At 39.9% G+C, this 20,415-nt stretch overlaps 1 protein-coding gene across 4 annotated transcripts in view; it reads right to left on the reverse strand.

Annotated features, from left to right (window-relative positions):
• The window catches only part of IP6K1 (inositol hexakisphosphate kinase 1), a 68,633-nt gene that overhangs the window by 44,248 nt on the left and 3,970 nt on the right, over positions 1–20,415 (reverse strand). The window contains exon 2 of one of the 4 annotated variants that reach the window (XM_087431020.1): positions 6,783–6,857. The exons of 2 other annotated variants lie outside the window; for them this stretch is intronic. The gene's annotated coding sequence lies outside the window, so the exon portion shown is untranslated. Of the gene's footprint in view, positions 1–6,782; positions 6,858–20,415 lie in introns of those variants that run through there. One more of the 4 variants, XM_087431023.1, reaches the window with a different exon arrangement.

The following is a 20,415-nucleotide window of genomic DNA, read 5'->3' on the forward strand; positions in this document are numbered from 1 at the left end:
AGCGGAGCATGCTAACTTAACCACTTTGCCACCGGGCTGACCCCTTATGGCTGCTTTTGATCAATGACGAGCAGGCCAGAGGCTGATGACCATTCTTTCAACACCCACAGGCTGAAGTGGCTTCCAGGGGATTTAAGAGGATAGTACTTGTTTTTATTTTCCCTTCTTTGGGAGCCAGACATTTAAGGAAATCTTTATCAGGTCACTGGCTAACCGCAGAGATAACTGAACAGATATTTCAATGACCAAATACAACAAAGAATGCAAATTTCCAAACTTAATTTGGAAAATTCACAAATGGAAGGCTCTAGCACTCAATGAGCAAAAACTAGCAATCCCTGAGGAGTGGGAGAATTTGATTTCTAAAGTTATCACAACATAATACTCAAATGTCTAGTTTTAAAAACAAATTACAAAACACACAAAGAAACAGAAAATTAATGCCCACTCACAGAAAAAAGAGAAGCTGACCAAAAATAAAACCTGAGAAAGCAAAAACAGAATTATTATTAGTCAAAGATTTAAATCAACTGTCTTAATTACATTCAATGGGCTAAAGAAAACCATCAATAAAGGAAATCAGGAAAAGGACGTATGAACAAAATGAAAAAAGCGATGAAGAGATAGAAATTATAAATAAAAAGAAACCAAACAGAAATTCTGCAGCTGAAAAGTACAATAACTAAAATGAAAAACTCACTAGAGGGGTTCAACAGCAGGTATGAGCACACATAAGAAGTATCAGCAAGGGCCGGCCCCGTGGCTTAGTGGTTAAGTGAGCGCGCTCCACTGCTGGCGACCCGGGTTCGGATCCCGGGCTCGCACCGACGCGCTGCTTCTCCGGCCATGCTGAGGCCGCGTCCCACATACAGCAACTAGAAGGATGTGCAGCTATGACACACAACTATCTACTGGGGCTTTGGGGGGAAAAATAAATAAATAAAATCTTTAAAAAAAAAAAGAAGTATCAGCGAACCTGAAGGTAAGATAATTGACATTATTCAGTCTAAGAGGCAAAAAGAAAAAAGATAAGGAAAAGTAAAGAGTCTGAGGGACCTGTGGGACACCACCAAATGTAACAATATATGTATTATAGAAATTCCAACAAGAGGAGAGAGAAAAGGGGGCAGAAAAAATGTTTGAAGAAATAACGGCTAAAAACTTTCCAAATCTGAGGAAAGACATGAATATACAGTCATGCACCATATAACATTTCAGTCAACAACAGATTGCATATACAACGGTGGTCCTATAAGATTATAATGGAGCTTAGGCCCATAGTAGGCTATACCATCTAGATTTTGTAAGTACACTCTATGATGTTCACACAATGCTGAAATCGCCTAATTATGCATTTCTCAGAACATATCCCTGTTGTTAAGCGACACATAACTGCACATGTCCAAGAAGCTTAACGAGTCCCAAGTAAGATCTCAAAGAGACCCACACCAAGACACATTATAAAACAAAAACACACTACGAAACTGCTGAAACCCAAAGACAAGGAGAGAATATTTAAAACAGTAAGAGAGATGCAACTCGTAATCTGCAAGAGATCCTCAATAAGATTAACAGCTGATTTCTCCTCAGAAACCTCAAGAAGGAAGTGGGAGGAGATATTTAGAGTTCTGAAAGGAAAAAACCTGTCAACCAAGAATTCTATGTACAGCAAAACTATCCTTCAAGAATGAAGGAGAAATTAAGACGTTTCCAAATAACAAAAACTAAAGGAGTTCATTACCAGTAGACCAGGCCTATCAGAAATGCTTAAAGGGAGCCCTTCAAGCTAAAATCAAAGGACAACTCAAAGCCATATGAAAAATATACAACACTGGTAAACATAACTACAGAGATAAATATAAAAGCCAGTATTATTGCACATTTGGTACAGTTTGTAACCTCTCTTTTTCCTATATGATTTACCAGGCAAATATATAAAACTATTTATAAATCTACATTAATGGGCATACAATACACAAAGATGTAATCTTAAAACAATATAAATATATATGTATGTATAAATAAATAAAAAGAGAGAGGGATAGAGGTGTATAGGAGCAGAGCATCTGTATACTATTGAAACTAACTTGGGGGACCGGCCCCACAGGGTAGTGGTTAAGTTCACACACTCTGCTTCAGCAGCTTGGGCTCTCGGGTTCAAATCCCGGGTGTGGACCTACACCACTTGTCAAGCCATGCCGAAGCGGTGATCCACATACAAAACAGAGGAAGACTGGCACAGACATTAGCTCAGGGCTAATCTTCCTCAAGCAAAAAAAAAAAACAAACAAAAAAGAGGAAGATCGGCAACAGATGTTAGCTCAGACTGAATCCTCTTCACCAAAAAAATTATAAAAAAAAAGAAAAGAAACTAACTTGGTATTATTCGAACTAGGTTGTTATCAGTTTAAGATGTTAATTTTAATCCCCAAGGTAACACTAAGAAAATAACTTAAAAATATACACAAAAAGAAGAGAATCAAAATATACATGAAAAATCAACTAAATACAAAAAAAGGCGATAATGGAGTAATTGAGGAACAAAAACATATAAGACACACAGAAAACAGATAAACAGCAGAAGCTACTCCTTCTTGATCAGTAATCACATTAAATGTAAATGGACTAAACTCTCCTTTTATTTATTTTTTATTTATTTATTTATTTTTTTGTGAGGAAGATCAGCCCTGAGCTAACATCCATGCTAATCCTCCTCTTTTTGCTGAGGAAGACCAGCTCTGAGCTAACATCTATTGCCAATCCTCCTCCTTTCCACCCCCCCCACCCAAAGCCCCAGTAGATAGTTGTACGTCATAGTTGCACATCCTTCTAGTTGCTGCATGTGGGACACGGCCTCAGCACGGCCAGAGAAGCGGTACGTCGGTGCATGCCCAGGATCCGAACCGGGGCCACCAGTAGCAGAGCGTGTGCACTTAACCGCGAAGCCACAGGGCCGGCCCTTAACTCTCCTTTTAAAAGGCAGAGATTAGGGCCGGCCCTGTGGCTTGGTGGTTAAGTGCGCGCGCTGCGATGCTGGTGGCCCGGGTTCGGATCCCGGGTGCGCATCGAGGCACCACTTCTCCGTTCATCCTGAGGCCGAGTCCCGCATACAGCAGCTAGAAGGATGTGCAGCTACGACATACAACTATCCACTGGGGCTTTGGGGGGAAAAAATAAAAATAAATAAAATCTTTAAAAGGCAGAGATTAGCAGAATGAATTTTAAAAAAACATGGTCCATCTATATGCTGTCTACAATGACTCACATGAGATACAAAGACACTCTTTTCACCTCTTTGGTTAAAAGTCAAAGGATGGAAAAAGATATTCTATGCAAACAATAACCAAAGCAGAGCAAGGCTAGCTATACTAATAACAGACTTTAAGTCATAAAAGCTTACAACCGACACAAAGGATATTATATATTGATGAAAGATTAAAACAGCGAGAAGAAAAAACAATTATATATGCACATAATAAGCCACAAAAGGTGTGAAGCAAAAATTGATAGAAAATTGATAGAGGGCCGGCCCCCTGGCTTGGCGGTTAAGTACACGTGCTCCACTACTGGCAGCCCGGGTTCGGATCCTGGGCGCGCACTGAGGCGCCGCTTGTCCGGCCATGCTGAGGCTGCGACCCACATACGGCAACTAGAGGGATGTGCAACTATGACATACAACTATCTACTGGGGCTTTGGGGGGAAAAAAGGAGGAGGATTGGCAATAGGTGTTAGCTCAGGGCCGGTCTTCCTCAGCAAAAAGAGGAGGATTAGCATGGATGTTAGCTCAGGGCTGATCTTCCTCACAAAAAAAAAAAAAAAAAAAAAACCTTGATAGAATAGAAGGGGAAAAAGACACTTCTATAAGAATAGAGACTTCGGGCCGGCCCCGTGGCTTAGCGGTTAAGTGCGCGTGCTCCGCTGCTGGCGGCCCGGGTTCAGATCTCGGGTGCACACCGACGCACTGCTTCTCCGGCCATGCTGGGGCCGCGTCCCACATACAGCAACTAGAAGGATGTGCAACTGTGACATACAGCTATCTACTGGGGCTTTGGGGGAAAAATAAATAAAATTATTTAAAAAAAAAAAAGAATAGAGACTTCAAAATCTCACATTCAGAAATGGAAAGAATAACCAGATGGAATATCAATAAGGAAACAGAGGATATGAACAACACTATAAACCAATTAGACCTAACAGATATATACAGATACTCAACCCAACAATAGCAAAGTATATACTATTCTCAAGTGCACATGGAACATTCTCAAGGATAGATCACATATTAGGTGAGAAAATAAGTCTTAATAAATTTTAAAAGACTGAAATGATACGAAGTTTCTTTTTCAATCACAGAATAAAACTAGAAATCAATAAAATAAAAACTGGAAAATTCAAAAATATGTGGAAATTAAACAACATACCCTTAAACAACTAATGGGTCAAAGAAATTACAAGAGAAGTTCTTGTCAGCGGAATTAGGAAGAAAAAGAAATAAAAGACATCCAAATTGGAAAGGAAGAAGGAATGTTATCTGTTTGCAGATCACATGACCTTGTACATAGAAAACCCTAAAATTACACGCACACACACACAGAAAACCACTGTTAGAGCTAATAAACTAATTCAGCAAATTTGCAGGATACAAAATCAACATACAAAAATCAGCTGCATTTCGGGGGCCAGCCCCGTGGCGTAGCGGTTAAGTACACGCACTCCGCTGCTGGCAGCCCGGGTTCGGATCCCAGGCACACACCAACGCACCGCTTGTCAGACCATGCTGTGGCGGCATCCCATATAAAGTGAAGGAAGATGGGCACAGATGTTAGCTCAGAGCTGGTCTTCCTCAGCAAAAAGAGGAGGATTGGCACGGATGTCAGCTCAGGGCTGATCTTCCTCACAAAAAAAAAAAAAAAAATCAGTTGCATTTCTATACACTAGCAATGAATAATCCGAAAAGGAAATTAAGAAAACAATTCCATTACAATAGTATCAAAAAGAATAAAATACTGAGCAATTAATTTAACCAGGGATGTGAAAGACCTATATTCTGAAAACTACAAAACATTGCTGAAAGAAATTAAAGATACAAATAAATGGAAAGACATCCCATGTTGATGAATTGGAAGACTTAATATTGTTAAAATGACACACAATACCGAAAGAGATCTATAGGCTGAACATAATCTCTAACAAAATCCCAATGGCGGTTTTTGCGGAAATAGAAAAACCCATCCAGAAATTCATATGGAATTTCAAAGGACCTTGAATAGCCAACATTCTTGTAAAACAAAGTTGGTGGAATCACATTTCCTGATTTCAAAACTTACTGCACTTACTATACACTACTATGTACTGGGGCTTTGGGGGGAAAAAGAAGAAAAAAAGGAGCAAGATTGGCAACAGATGTTAGCTTAGGGCGAATCTTCCCCTGCAAAAAAAAAAAAAAAACTTATCGCAAAGAACAATATCAAAAGAGTGTGGTACTAGCATAAAGACAGACATATAGACCAACAGAATAGAATAGAAAGCCCAAAAATGAACCCTCTTATATACAGTCGGCCCTCCGTATCTGCAGGTTTCACATTCACAATTTCAACCAATTGCAGATCAAAAAGCCTATGATGATTGCATCTGTCCTGAACATGTACAGACTTTTTTTTTCTTGTCATTATTCCTTAAATACAGTATGACAACTATTTAAATAGCATTTATATTGTATTAGGTATTATAAGTAATCTAAAGATGATTTAAAGTATATGGGAGGATGTGTGCAGGTTATACGCAAATACTATGCCCTTTTATATAAGGGACTTGAGCATCCACAGATTTTGGTATCCAGACTTGGTATCAACCAATACAGGTACCAATCCATTTCCAACAATGGTGCCAAGACCAATCAATGGGGAAAAGACAGTCTTTTCAATAAACAGTGCTGAGAAAACTGAACAGCCACATGCAAAAGAGTGAAGTCAGACCATTACCTCACATCATATAAAAAAATTAACTCAAAATGGATCAAAGACCTAAACTTACAAGCTAAAACTATAAAACTCTTAGATGAAAATACAGGGGGGACAAAAAGCTGCATGACCTTGGATTTGGCAATGATTTCTTGGATATGACAACAAAAGCACAGGCAATAAAAGAAAATAGATAAATTGGTCTTCATCAAAATTAAATTTATGTGCATCAAAGGACACTATCAAGAGAATGAAAAGACAACACAAAGAATGGGAGAAAATATCTGCAAATTATACATCTGATAAGGGATTAACATCCAGAATACACAGAGAACCCCTACAACTCAACAACAAAAAAATTAAAAACCCAATTAAAAAATGGCGAAAGGACCTGACCAGACATCTCGCCAAAGAAGATTTACAACTGCCAATAAGCACATGAAAAGATGCTCAACATCATTAGTCAGCAGAGAAATGCAAATCAAAGCCACAATGAGATATCACTTCACACCCAATAGAATGGCTATTATCCAAAAAACATAAAATAACAAAAGTTGGTGAGGATGTGGAGAAACTGGAACCCATGTGCACTGCTGCTAGGAATGCAAAATGGTGCAGTTGCTGTGGAAGACAGTATGGTACGGCAGTTCCTCAAAAAATTAAACAGGGAATTTCCATACGATTCAGCAATTCCACTCCAAGGTATTCCACTCCTACTCAAAAAAATTGAGGGCCAGCCCCGGTGGCCTAGTGGTTAAGTTCGGCACACTCTGTTTCAGTGGTCCGGGTTTAGTTCCTGGGCACCGACCTATACCACTCACCTGTCAGTGGCCATGCTGTGGCAGCTTCTCTACAAAAAGATGAAGACTGGCAGTGGATGTTAGCTCAGGGCAAATCTTCCTCAGCAAACAAACAAACAAAAAAACAGAATTAAAAGCAGGGACTCAAACAGATATTTAAACACCAATGTTCATAGTGGCATTATTCACAATAGCCAAAAGGTGGATACAACCTGTTTTCATCAACAGATGAATGGATAGATAAAATGTGGTATACACCTAAAATAGAACACTATTTGGTCACAAAAAGGAATGAAATTCTGATATATGCTATAACATGGATGAACCTTGAAAACATTATGCTAAATGAAATAAGCCAGGCACCAAAGGATAAAAAATTGTATGATTCTACTTACATGAAATATCTAGACTAGGCAAATTCATAGAGATAGAAAGTAGATTAGAGGTTACAAGGGGCTGGGGGGAGGGGAGAATGGGGCATTATTGTATAATATGTACAGAACTTCTATCTGAGATGATGAAAAAGTTCTTGAAATAGACAGTGATAATGGCTACACAACATGGTGAATGTATTTAATGCCACCGTATTGTACACTTAAAATAGTTAAAATGGGGGCCGACCCGTGGCGTAGTGGTTAAGTTTGGCGCATCCCACTTCGCGGCCCCGGTTCATGGGTTCGCACCCTGGGTGGAGACCTACACCACTTTTCAGCCACACTGTGGGGGCAACCCACACACAGAGTAGAGGAAGACTAGCAACAAATGTTAGCTGAGGGCAGGGCCGGCCCCGTGGCTTAGCGGTTAAGTGCACGCGCTCCACTACTGGCGGCCCGGGTTCGGATCCCGGGCGCGCACTGATGCACCGCTTCTCCGGCCATGCTGAGGCCGTGTCCCACATACAGCAACTAGAAGGATGTGCAACTATGACATACAACTATCTCCTGGGGCTTTGGGGAAAAGTAAATAAATAAAAAAAAAATTATAAAAAAAAAAAAATGTTAGCTGAGAGCTAATCTTCCTCAGCAAAAAAGAAACAAACAAAAAAATAATAACGGTAAATTTTGTTATGTATATTTTACCACAATTTTTTAAAAAACAATTAATTTACAATAGCATTAAAAGAATATCAAATATGGGCCGGCCCCGTGGCTTAGCGGTTAAGGGTGTGCGCTTCACTACTGGCGGCCCGGGTTCGGATCCCGGGCGCGCACAGACACACCGCTTCTCCGGCCATGCTGAGGTCGCATCCCACATACAGCAACTAGAAGGTTGTGCAACTTGAACATACAACTATCCACTGGGGCTTTGGGGAAAAAAAGGAGGAGGACTGGCAATAAATGTTAGCTCAGAGCCGGTCTTCCTCACCAAAAAGAGGAGGATTAGCATCGATGTTAGCTCAGGGCTGACTGTCCTCACACACACACACACATACACACACACACACACACACACACACAAGAATATCAAATATCTTGGAATAAATTTAACAAAATATGTGAAAGACCTCCACATTGAAAACAATCTAACAATGCAGAGTGAAATTAAAGGCAACGTAAATAAATGGAGATCTATACCATGTAAATGAATTAGAAAAGACTCAATACTATTAAGATGTCAATTCTCCCCAAATGAATCTATAGATTCAATGGAAACCCAACTATAATGTCTGCAGACTTTTTTACAGAAATTGACAAACTAATTCTAAAATGTATATGGAAATACAAAGAACCTAAAACATCCAAATTAATCTTGATAAAGAAGAATAAAGTTGGACGACTTACACTACCTGACTTCCAGACTTGCTATAAAGCTACAGCAGTGAGGTACTGGCATACAGATAAACAAATATATCAATAGAACAAAACAGAGAGCCCAGAAATAGGCCCATACCTATACAGTCGTTTTTTGACAAAAGTGCTAAGCAAACAAACGGGGAGAGAAAGTTGTGGTAGTTTTAAACTATGTCAAATTTTTTGACATTCCTTCCCCCAAAAGGTGGAGCCCTACCCTCTTCTCCCCTTGAGTATGGGCTGGACTTAGGGACTTAATTCTAATGAATAGAATGTGGCAGAAGTGACAGTGTGTGATTAGGTCATAAGAGGCATCACGGCTTCTTCTCTGTCTTGGATCATTCACTCTGGAGGAGATAACTGCATGTCTTGAGGACTCGCAGAGAGCCCACATGTCAAGGAACTGAGGACTCCTGCCAAAAGCCACGTGAGTAAGTCATCTTGGAAAAAGATCCTCCAGCCCCAGGCAAACCTTCAGATGACTGCAGCCCCAGAAGACATCTTAACTGCAACTTCAGGAGAGACTGTGAGCCAGAACCACCCAGCTAAGCCCCTCCTGAATTCTGACCCTCAGAAACCTAGGTAATAAATATTTGCTGGGGGCCGGCCCCGTGGCTTAGCGGTTAAGTGCGCGCCCTCCGCTGCTGGCGGCCCGGGGTTCAGATCCTGGACGCGCACCGACGCACCGCTTCTCCGGCCATGCTGAGGCCACGTGCCACGTACAGCAACTAGAAGGATGTGCAGCTGTGACATACAACTATCTACTGGGGCTTTGGAGGGAAAAAATAAATAAAATTATAAATATTTGCTGGTTTAAACTGCTAAGTTTTAGAGTAATTAGATAAATAATAAATACATTAGTCTTTTCAGCAAATAGTGCTGGTACTGGAACAAGACATCCATATGGGGGGAAAAAATGAACCTCATCCACAATCTTACACAATACTCAAAAATTAAGATGCATCAGAAACCCAAATGTAAAAAGCTAAAACCATAAAACTTCCAGGTGAAAACACAGGGAAAATCTCCAACACTTAGAAGTAGGCAAGGATTCCTCAGAGAGGACACAAAAAGCAATAACCATAAAAGAAAATACAGACAGGGGCCGGCCCAGTGGCGCAAGCAGTTAAGTGCGCGCGCTCCGCTGGGGCAGCCCGGGGTTCACTGGTTTGGATCCGGGGCACGCACCGACGCACCACTTGGCAAGCCATGCTGTGGCGGCCTCCCACATAAAGTGGAGGAAGATGGGCATGGCTGTTAGCCCAGGGCCAGTCTTCCTCAGCGAAAAAAAAAAGATGAGGATTGGCAGATGTTAGCACAGGGCTGATGTTCCTCACAAAAAAAAAAGAGAATACTGATAAATCAGACTTCAACAAAACTGAAAACTTCTGATATTTAAAATATACTAATAAAACAAATAGGCAAGTCATCATGGACTGAGATAAAATATTCACAAAACATATATCTCACTGGTATCCAGAATATATAAAGATTTCCTAAAACTCAATAATAAAAAATAACTAACAGCTCTATTTTTTTTTAACAGGCAAAGGTCTGTTTTTTTTTTTTAAGAGATGATTTCTTATTTATTTATTTATTTTCCCCCAAAGCCCCAGTAGATAGTTGTATGTCATAGCTGCACATCCTTCTAGCTGCTGTATGTGGGACGCGGCCTCAGCATGGCTGGAGAAGCGGTGCGTCGGTGCGCACCCAGGATCCGAACCCGGGCCGCCAGCAGCGGAGCGCACGCACTTAACCGCTAAGCTGCTAAGCCACGGGGCCGGCCCTGGGCAAAGGATTTGAACAAGTACTTCACAAGGGAAGATATACAAATGATGAATAAGTACAGGAAAAAGTGCTCAACATCACTAGTAATCAGGTAAATACAAATTAAAACCACAATGAGATATCACTATACTTTCACGAAAATGGCTAAAATTAAAAACACCGACAACACACTAAATGTTGATGAGAATTTAGAACGATCACAACTCTCATACATTATTGGTGGGAGTGTAAAATGGTACCACCATTTTGAAAAAGGTGTTAAAGTTTCTTATAAAACTAGACATACATCTACCCTATGATTCAGCAATTCTAGTCCCCTCAAGATAAATGAATGTACACGTTCCCCAAAAACACTTGTACAAAAATGTCCACAGAAGCCTCACTCACAAGTAAAACACTGGAAATAGCCCAGATGCCCATAAAAAGGAATAAAAAGGAATGAACTACTGATACAGACAACAGCATGGATAAATTCCCCAAACATTATACTGTGTGCAAGAAGCCTTACACAGGAATATATATAGTATGATTCCATTTACATGGAATTTCAGAACAGGCCAACCTAATCTATGAGGAAAAAAATCAGAGCAGAGGTTGTCTCTGGCTAGAACACAACAGCAGTTTAAATTACCCCTAAATTAAAGAAAACGAATTTAAAACATGGGTGATAGTAACAAGAGTATTCTGTTGAGAAAATACTTATTAAATTATTAATAACTTGTTCATATAACTCTGATAAATAGTAGCTTACCAGTTATCAGTGTATTACCTCTTGGCTCCAAACACAACCATCATTGCCTGCTCTGCAAAAATAGAGCTGAACCCATTAAGTGTTCTCCCTGTACCAACTGATTAAGCTTTGTCAGTAGAGGACACTGGAGAGACACTGCAAAAAGAAAATGCTTCTCTACCTGGTTCCAGCATGCTCCTCTCACCAGGCCCCCGACACCCCAGTGCCTAGCCACGGCTGAGTGTCTGATTCACATAATGCATAGTGGTCAGCAGTACCCAGTGGCCAGCAGCTTTTCTGACACTTCACTCAAGCAGTTTTGTGGTAGAGTGCTTCCAGCCAGACACCTCTCCATAAACGGCTTTCTCCAACATTCTAGAGGGTAGATTTCCAGCAAGTTCTGGAGGGTAGATTTCCAGCATGTTTTGCCAATGTGGCACCACAATGACTTTCTCTACCAACCAGCTAGGCATGGCCACCCCCTCCTCCAACAAGATATGGATCTCACCCTGAGCGGGTGTCTTCCTTGAGCACTCTGTATCACCCCTAGGGGTAGCTGGCTGCTCCTATATATGCTATTCCTATATTACTTGTAAGAGTTCTCTCTACTTCTACTAGCCAATTCCTCATTTCTCAAATCCCCTGTTATAGTCAATAATTTTGTACATTAAACTTTACCTCTTCTTATTACTATGTGGTTTCTATCTCCTGAATGGAACCTGTCAGTTGTTTCCATGAGTTAAAAAGGCTAAGTAGCATAGACTGAAAATGAGAAATTTTATTACCTACATAAAATCCACATAGCTCAGCTTTATTCACAATTCTACCAATAAAAAGTAATACAACACTGTAAAACAGCCAAGTTAACATACTTCAGGGTCCAAGCAGCCCTGCCTGGTACACTCTGCTTCATGAAGTTACTCAAGCTTAATATCTGGCTCCCTAAGGCCAAAGTCAGCACTTCCTTTGGAGACACTCAGAAATAGCTAACACAACCACATATTTTATAATACATCTTCCCAAACATGGACGAAACTTCTTAGCATTCATCTTATTTTCTATGCTAAAGAAATTACTTTAGGGCTGGCCCAGTGGCATAGCGGTTAAGTTCGTGTGTTCTGCTTTGGCGGCTAGAGGTTCACAGGTTCGGATCCCCGACCCGGACACAGGCACCGCTTATCAAGCCACACTGTGGCAGGCGTCCCACATATAAAATAGAGGAAGATGGGCACAGATGTTAGCTCAGAGCCAATCTTCCTCAGCAAAAAGAGGAGGATTGGCAAGAGATGTTAGCTCAGGGCTAATTTTCCTCACCAAAAAAAAAAAAAATTAATTTTCATGAAGAATATCAAAAACCAAAACAGCCTATGCATATCATGTGCTTGCCTGAAATACCTAGTGTGCTACTTGGTCCTGATCCACACAACATCCTGCAGCTGAGCAGTCTTCATAAATAAGTTTCAAAATACTCTCTACCAAATCAATTTTGTGTCCAAACAGCAACTATAAAGTCTCTAAATCAATCAGGGACCATTAAAATAACATCTGCAAAAACCTGTTTAAAGTATATAATCAAATACACATCGAGTGCCTACAATGAGTGAGACTGTAGAACAAATATTCTACTGGTAAGATGAACACAGTTTCTGCCCTCAGAAAAGTGCAAGTGAGGATGGAGGGCAGGTAGAAATGAGAGGCAAATAAGTGATTTTTTTTAAAGTATGGTAAATATTATAATGAAGAATGTACTATAAAAACACGAGGAGTGGTCATTAACCAAGATGGAAGGTAGGGGTCAGGAAATGCTTCTTAGAGGATATAGCATCTAAACTGAAATCTGAAAGATAAGTGGAGTTAAATAGGAAGAGGGAGATAAGGGGAAAGCGAAGATAAAAGTATGGGCAAATGCCCAGAGGGAGGAGAGAGTCACCTGAAACATCTGACGCTGGACCATCAAGAGATGCAGTTAGAGAGATCAATAAGAGCCAAATGATGAAGTGCCTCATCGACCAGACTCAGGAGTTGGGACCTGACCCACACTTCGCACTGGGAAGTTACTGAAGAGCTTTAAGCAGAAGATCAAGGTCTCAGATTTGCACTGGCTGCAGTGTGCAGTGGACTGGAGCAGGCAAGACTACAACAGCCAAATGAAATTATTCCCAAATAGTTTTGAAAAACTAAAACAAGCCAGGGGCCGGCCCAGTGGCAGAGTGGTTAAGTGTGTGCGCTCTTGGCGGCCCAGGGTTTGCAGGTTTGGGTCCCAGGCGCGCACCGACGCACCACTTGTCAAGCCATGCTGTGGTGGCGTCCCATATAAAGTAGAGGAGGATGGGCACAGATGTTAGCCCAGGCCCAGTCTTCCTCAGCAAAAAAAAAGAGGAAGACTGGCATCGGATGTTAGCTCAGGGCTAATCCTCCTCACAAAGAAAACTAAAACAAGCCATAAGTTTACCACTGACAAGCTTTATCTGATCAACTCCATAAGGCAGGAAGAGTAGGTATCATCAACCCAATATTACAAGCAAAGTAGTAGACAGAGAAGTCAGCTGACTTCTCTAAGTAAGGCTCCACAGCCAGAAAGTAATGAAAACACCAGCATTCACTTTCCTTGCCTAGTTCCTAGGAGAGCTCCAAGATCTATCTTTTCAGTCTAGTCTGGGCAGGCAGGCATCACTTGGTGCAGAGTTGAGTAAGGTTAGCACTCTCAGCAGTACACCTATAGGTCCATTTGCTCAGCAAGTTTACTGTCTCTACAAAATGATGTGGGAACCCCAAACCTTTCAGATACTAGAGACAACACTCCTTCCCTGCCTTTTTCACACTGCAGGGAAGCAAGGCCACAGGAGTGAGGAAGAGAGACTGAATGGTCAGGACACCAAGAGTTTCAGAACCATGCCCTCAAGAAAATCACTTATTCCCTCTGCAATTTTAGTCATCACCTAGAAACTGAATACAACAATTGTCAAAGTCCCCACACTCTAAAAAATGTCCAAGATTCTGTAACTGTCCCACCTGAAGAAAGCATGGTATCCTGGAAACTTTCACATGATAGCATCAATGTTTTCAAGGGTGGTAATATAATCATGGAGAGTTTCAAGTCCCCGGGGAAACACACTGAGAGCTAACAAACAGCATCAATGTCCATGGTTAGGAGTAAACTTTCTGAGAAGAGCATTTGAAAATGTTTCCTTAGGCAATAAATAAGAGAAAAACACAACATCTAACTCCAGTAGCAGTTACTTGCATTATAAAACTAATTTATTAGTTTTAGTCTCCCACACTCCCCCACTCTCTGCCCTGGCAGAGGAGCAAACCTGTTGGCATCACTTCGACAACCAAGACAATTTTATAGTTTAGATGCAAGGCCTCTGTGGAGCTCCACTGACAACATTTGTTAAGACAAAATTTGGATTTTTTAAAAGGAAAAACTGAAGTAATAATACGCAAAAACAAAATAACTGACACGGGAAGAAAGTACTACAGCAAAGCAAGCCTGTCACGGTACCAGGGCCACTCACACAGTCTTCAGTAGATACAGCAATCATGGCTGCAGGGGAACAAAGGGTACAGTTACCAAAGGGCTCCAAGACGAGCAGAGAGGAGAAACAAAGGCCCCTGCCTGGCTCTTATGGCTTATTGAAGAACTGTAGAACCAATCATCTGAACTTTTTTCCAATGAAGGATTTTATCTTAATCTTAGGTTGTATGAGGACTAGAAACCTGACCTGCTCTGTTCAATGGGTATGATCCTAATTACAGTCTTATACTTGAAAAGATAAAAGCTTTAAAGGAAAGTTGGTTTTGATTTGTTTTTATCACCTCTAAGTGCTTTTACCTAAAAGTAACTCATGATACTTGAGAAGTATTTTCTCATTTACCCTTAGATTCTTGACAAGGATTTTTACATTCAAGAAGTTTTACAAATAGCTCCAAGATGCAGACCTTCAGCAGCCCACAAGGGCTAGTATTTCAATAAGGGCCACAATACAGCAATAAGGCTTGCTCAACAACATAGATTACATTTTCCCAGGTAAAACGATTACCTACCCACAGCCCAATTTCCCAGGTATCACACCAGGGTACAAAGCTATTTAAGAGGAAAGGAAAAGTTGTCTACATTGAAAAGATCAGGAAACTAAAGCACACAGAAGATAAGCAGATGAAAGCTAAAGCAGAAAAAAGAAAAAAGCTCTATCTGGCCCACTTTATAACAGGTTCTGAATCTAAATGTCCATCTAAATTCATGACAAATATGAAATGCCATGTTACTCTTCTTTAAAAAGAACTTTTCATTCAAAGGAAAACACAAGCATCAAAACTATTTTGTATAAAAAACAAATTATTACATGGAGGTTTATAGTAGATTTATTCATAATTGCCAAAGCTTGGAAGTAATCAAGATGTCCTACAGTAGGTGAATGGATAAACTGTGGTACATTCAGACAATGGAATATTATTCAGCACTAAAAAAAGAAAAAAGAGCTATCAAGCCCTATAAAGACATGGAGAAATCTTAACTGCATATTATTAAGTGAAAAATGCCAATCTAAAAAGCCTACATACTGTATAATTGCAACTATATGACATTCTGGAAAGGAAAAACTACGGACACAGTAAAAAGATTAGTGGTTGCCAGGGGTTGGGGGAGAGGGAAGGAAGATTAGGAGGACAGAGGATTTTTAGGACAGTGAAACTACTCTGTATGATACCATAACAGTGGATACATGTTATTATACATTTGTCAAAACCCATAGAATGTACAACATCAAGAGCGAACCCTGATGTAAACTATGGACTTTAGGTGATAATGATGTATCAATGTAGGTTCAACTATAACGAAATGTACCACTCTGGTGTGGGATGTTGATAATGGCAGAGGCTATGTATGTGTGGGGGTAAGGGGTATATGGGAAATCTCTGTACTTTCGATTCAATTTTGCTATGAGCCTAAAACTGCTTCAAAAAATAAAGTATTTTTTAAAAAGCCAAATTATTTAAATGTTCTAATTTTTTATCTGGGCAGTTGTTAGACAGGTATATACATGTGTAAAAATCACCAAATTTTGTGCACTTTATATGTATTTTATACTTTGATGAGTTTAAAAATAAAACAAAAATTTAACAGAGCAAACTAATCACGTGAGGGAAAAAAAAATCTGTGCTTAAACTAACACTGGAAAGCAGAGCCTATCTATCATGACAAGGCATGGGCACTGTCTGAGCAATGATACTCCCTGGCTGTGTGGCCTAAACATCTTATTCTCAGCTTTCTCAAATACAAAATGAACGTACTACTACTCAGCTCATAGGGCTGTTAAAAAAGAAATTCCTGGGGCTGACCCGGTGGCGTAGTGGTTAAGTTCGCCCACTCTGCTTTGGCGGCCCGGGGTTCACAGGTTCGGATCCTGGGCACGGACCTACACTCCACGTATCAAGCCATGCTGTGGCAGGCGTCCCCTATAAAGTAGAGGAAGATCCGCATGGATGTTAACCCAGGGCCAATCTTCCTCAGCAAAAAGAGGATTAGCAATGGATGTTAGCTCAAGGCTAATCTTCCTCACAAAAAAAAGAAAGAAAGAAAGAAATTCCTTCTTTCATCCACTTAGTTATTCAAAAGAAAAACATGCAAGGCCGGCCCAGTGGCTTAGCGGTTAAGTGCGCACGCTCCGCTACTGGCGGCCCGGGGTTCGGATCCTGGGCGCGCACCGACGCACCGCTTCTCCGGCCATGCTGAGGCCGCGTCCCACATACAGCAGCAACTAGAAGGACGTGCAACTATGACTTACAATTATCTACTGGGGCTTTGAGGGGGAGAAAAAAAAAAAAAAGGAAGAGGATTGGCAATAGATGTTAGCTCAGAGCCGGCCTTCCTCAGCAAAAAGAGAAGGGTTAGCATGGATGTTAGCTCAGGGCTGATCTCCCTCACAAAAAAAAAAAAAAAAGAAAGAAAAACATGCAGACCAGGAAATTAAGATTCCAATCAAGTCAGAGGACTATTACATATTGGTCTCTCTCCCAATAAACTATAAAAAATACAGTAAACTATAAATAAAATAGTTTATAAAATAAAAGACACTTAAAATTTTTAATAAAAATGCCCTCTAAAGAAGCAATATTTAGGGCCGGCCCCATGGCTTAGCAGTTAACTGCGCGCGCTCCGCTACCAGCGGCCCGGGTTCGGATCCCGGGCGGGCATCGACACACTGCTTCTCCGGCCATGCTGAGGCCACGTCCCACATATGGCAACTAGAAGGATGTGCAGCTATGACATACAACTATCTACTGGGGCTTTGGGGGAAAAATAAATAAATAAATTTTAAAAATAAAATAAAAATAAATTAAATAAATAAATAAATAAGCAATATTTAAAGAGTAATTTTCTCACTTCAACCAACTTCCACATGAAAGTTTCATTCATCTTAAATCCCCACCTTACCTTCTATCCAGAAAATATCCTTTTAGCAGTTCCATAAGAATCTATTTAATTCTTTAAGAGATTTGGGAAGCCTTAAAAGAGGATTCTTTTTTTTTTTTAATAATTTTATTTATTTATTTATTTTTCCCCCAAAGCCCCAGTAGATAGTTGTATGTCATAGCTGCAGTTGCTGTTAAAAGAGGATTCTGATAACCGAGTTCTTGGCTACAAAGAAACTAGTCACTGAACACCAGCTCAAGGAGTCAATGGTGAAACAGAATGCAATATGTCAAACAAAGCTATGAATAGGCGAAGTGTGAAAATGACTTTTAATGAGAGGGAAGATTTAAGGGATGAATACTCATCATCAAAGCACTGCTTGCCACTCCCAGAAATTAAAATCTAGAACACTTAGCTAGGACCCTCTGGTTGGGACTAGTTTTCAAATATCACACACAGAAGATCATCAGACAAGAAAGCCTCAAGCTTTAAAAAGTTACATGTGAATTAATTTTAATTTGAAAATAATGAAATATGTGCCACATGACCAACAGTCTAAAGACGTAGTACCTACTGTGGTACCTGGGCCTGGTCACTTACAAAGGCACAAATCACCAAGGCCAGGCTCCACAGAGAAATGAAGGATGAATTGTGTTGAACCCTGTGGATGACCAAGAAGCCTCTTGGCCGGCATCAATTAACAGAAATCCAGAAACATGACAAGTACCGAAGTAAGTTCTAAAGCAAAAAGACGCCCTCACTCTTGTGTGTACTTGCAGCAGTTCCTGGTTATTTCAAATTCTCAACTCAACGGACTATCCATTAGTTCTTGATTCAGTATGCACAGATCTGGAAATCTGGCAAAAATGGAAAATGAAGCTTAGAGCTGAGGACTATGAAGGAGGAATAACAACAAAACTGGACCCAGAGCCCATAGGACTGCTCTTAACTTTTCCTGAAACAGTGTCCCTCTGACGCAGTCTGAGAGTCAGAGCAATTCTACTTCTAGATATTTATTGAAGAGAAATGAAAACATATATACACAAAGACTTACATGAGAAAATGTATCTTTATTCATAATCGCCAAAAATTAGAAATAACTCAAATGTCCATTGGCAAATGGTATAACCAGAAAACGGACTACTACTCAGCAATAAAAAGGAATACAACAAAATGGATGAACCTCAAAATCACCATACTGAACAAAAGAAGCCAGATACAAAAGACTATACAGTCAATTTTCATTATTCACAGTGGTTATATTCTACAGTCACTGTAAACACCAAGTTGGTGAATACTGAGCCACTGCTCCTGGGGAAACATAGGTTAAGTTTCTGTGAGCCTCTGGTCACAACATTTTTGTCAACTACTCAATACATAACCTTCTAGAGCTATATACATACAATATATAACCTTTTATGTATGTTTCTGTTTAAAAACACTTTATTTAACACACATATATTGTGGACTCATTAATGCTGAACTCTCAGCCAACAGCACTATAACTCATGCCTGAACAAAATTTATCTAACGAATATATTTTCTTCACAGGGCGCATCACTGCCTTCTTGTGCTTAAGAAGATTAGACAGCTTGGGAGCCATTTTAAGCAGCGAAATCACCAACAAATAGAGCAAAAATACGAAAAACCATGGCCCTAAATAGACTACAGAAAAGACACTTATTGACAGCAGTAGAGCTGAAACAAGAAGACCGAGTCGCCTTGTTCCACCTCAGCTGGGAACGTGCACATCAGGCAATTCAAATGTTTTGCCATTTCTGGCCTGCAAAGGGTTTTCTTGGGCCAGTGAAGTGGCTCAAATTTTCTTAATTCATTGCCAAATTTAAAAATCAGGAAATCTCACATAAAAATAGAGATTTCTGGTTTTCTTTCACAAAAAAAATCATAAGATCTGGTAACACAACAACTGGGTGGAACTGAGCAACAGTGACCCTTTAGATAGGGCCTGTGTTCACCAGATCACCCTAGTCCCTGCCAGTCCCCACTGCCCTACAACCTGCTTCCCTAATTTACTGCTAGCTGGTCCTGATGTAAATGTATCATTTACCAACCCAGATGTTTATAATATATTGCTGGCTGCAAAAAGGTAGAAATCAGGATGTATAGCATAATCTCATTTTTGTAAAAGTTATAAGACGCATGGGGAAAAAAGTCTGGTTATACACTAAAACAATAACAATAACTTCACCTAACAGTGAAGTTATGGATGATCCTTTATTTCTTCTTGTTATTCATATATATTATCTTTTTTTTAACTAGTGAATAAACACTGCTTATATAATAAGTTTTTTATAACAGCTTCGAGATATAATTCACCCATCATACAATTCACCCATTTAAAGTATACAATTCAATGGTTTTTGGTATATTTGCAGATATGTGCAACCACCACTACAATTTTAGAACACATTCATCAGCTCAAAAAGAAATCCTATACCCTTTAGCTATCATTCCCCTATCTTCTCATCCACCTCCAAGCCCTAAGCAACCACTAATCTATTTCCTGTCTCTATTTGCCTATTCTGGACATTTCATATAAATGGAGTCATATAATATGTGATCTTTTGTGTCTGGCTTGTTTCACTTCGCATAATGTGTTCAAGGCTCATCTATGTTATAGTATCAGTACTTCATTTATTTTTATTGCTAAATAATATTCCATTGTATATATAAATACCACATTTTATTTATCTATTATCAGTTGATAGACATTTGGGTTGTTTCCCCTTTTGGCTATTATAAATAATGATGCTATAAACATCATATACAGGTTTCTGTGTGGACATATGTTTTCATTTCTCTTGGGTAGATAATTAGGAATAGGATTGCTGGATCTACGGTAGTCTAACCATTTAAAGAACTGCCAGACTGTTTTCCAGAGTGGCTGTATCATTTTACATTCTCACCAGC

This window comes from Ceratotherium simum, chromosome 5 (genome assembly GCF_057802395.1).
Source record: "Ceratotherium simum simum isolate JZ-2026a chromosome 5, ASM5780239v1, whole genome shotgun sequence".
In the NCBI taxonomy this organism is placed as follows: Eukaryota; Metazoa; Chordata; class Mammalia; order Perissodactyla; family Rhinocerotidae; genus Ceratotherium; species Ceratotherium simum.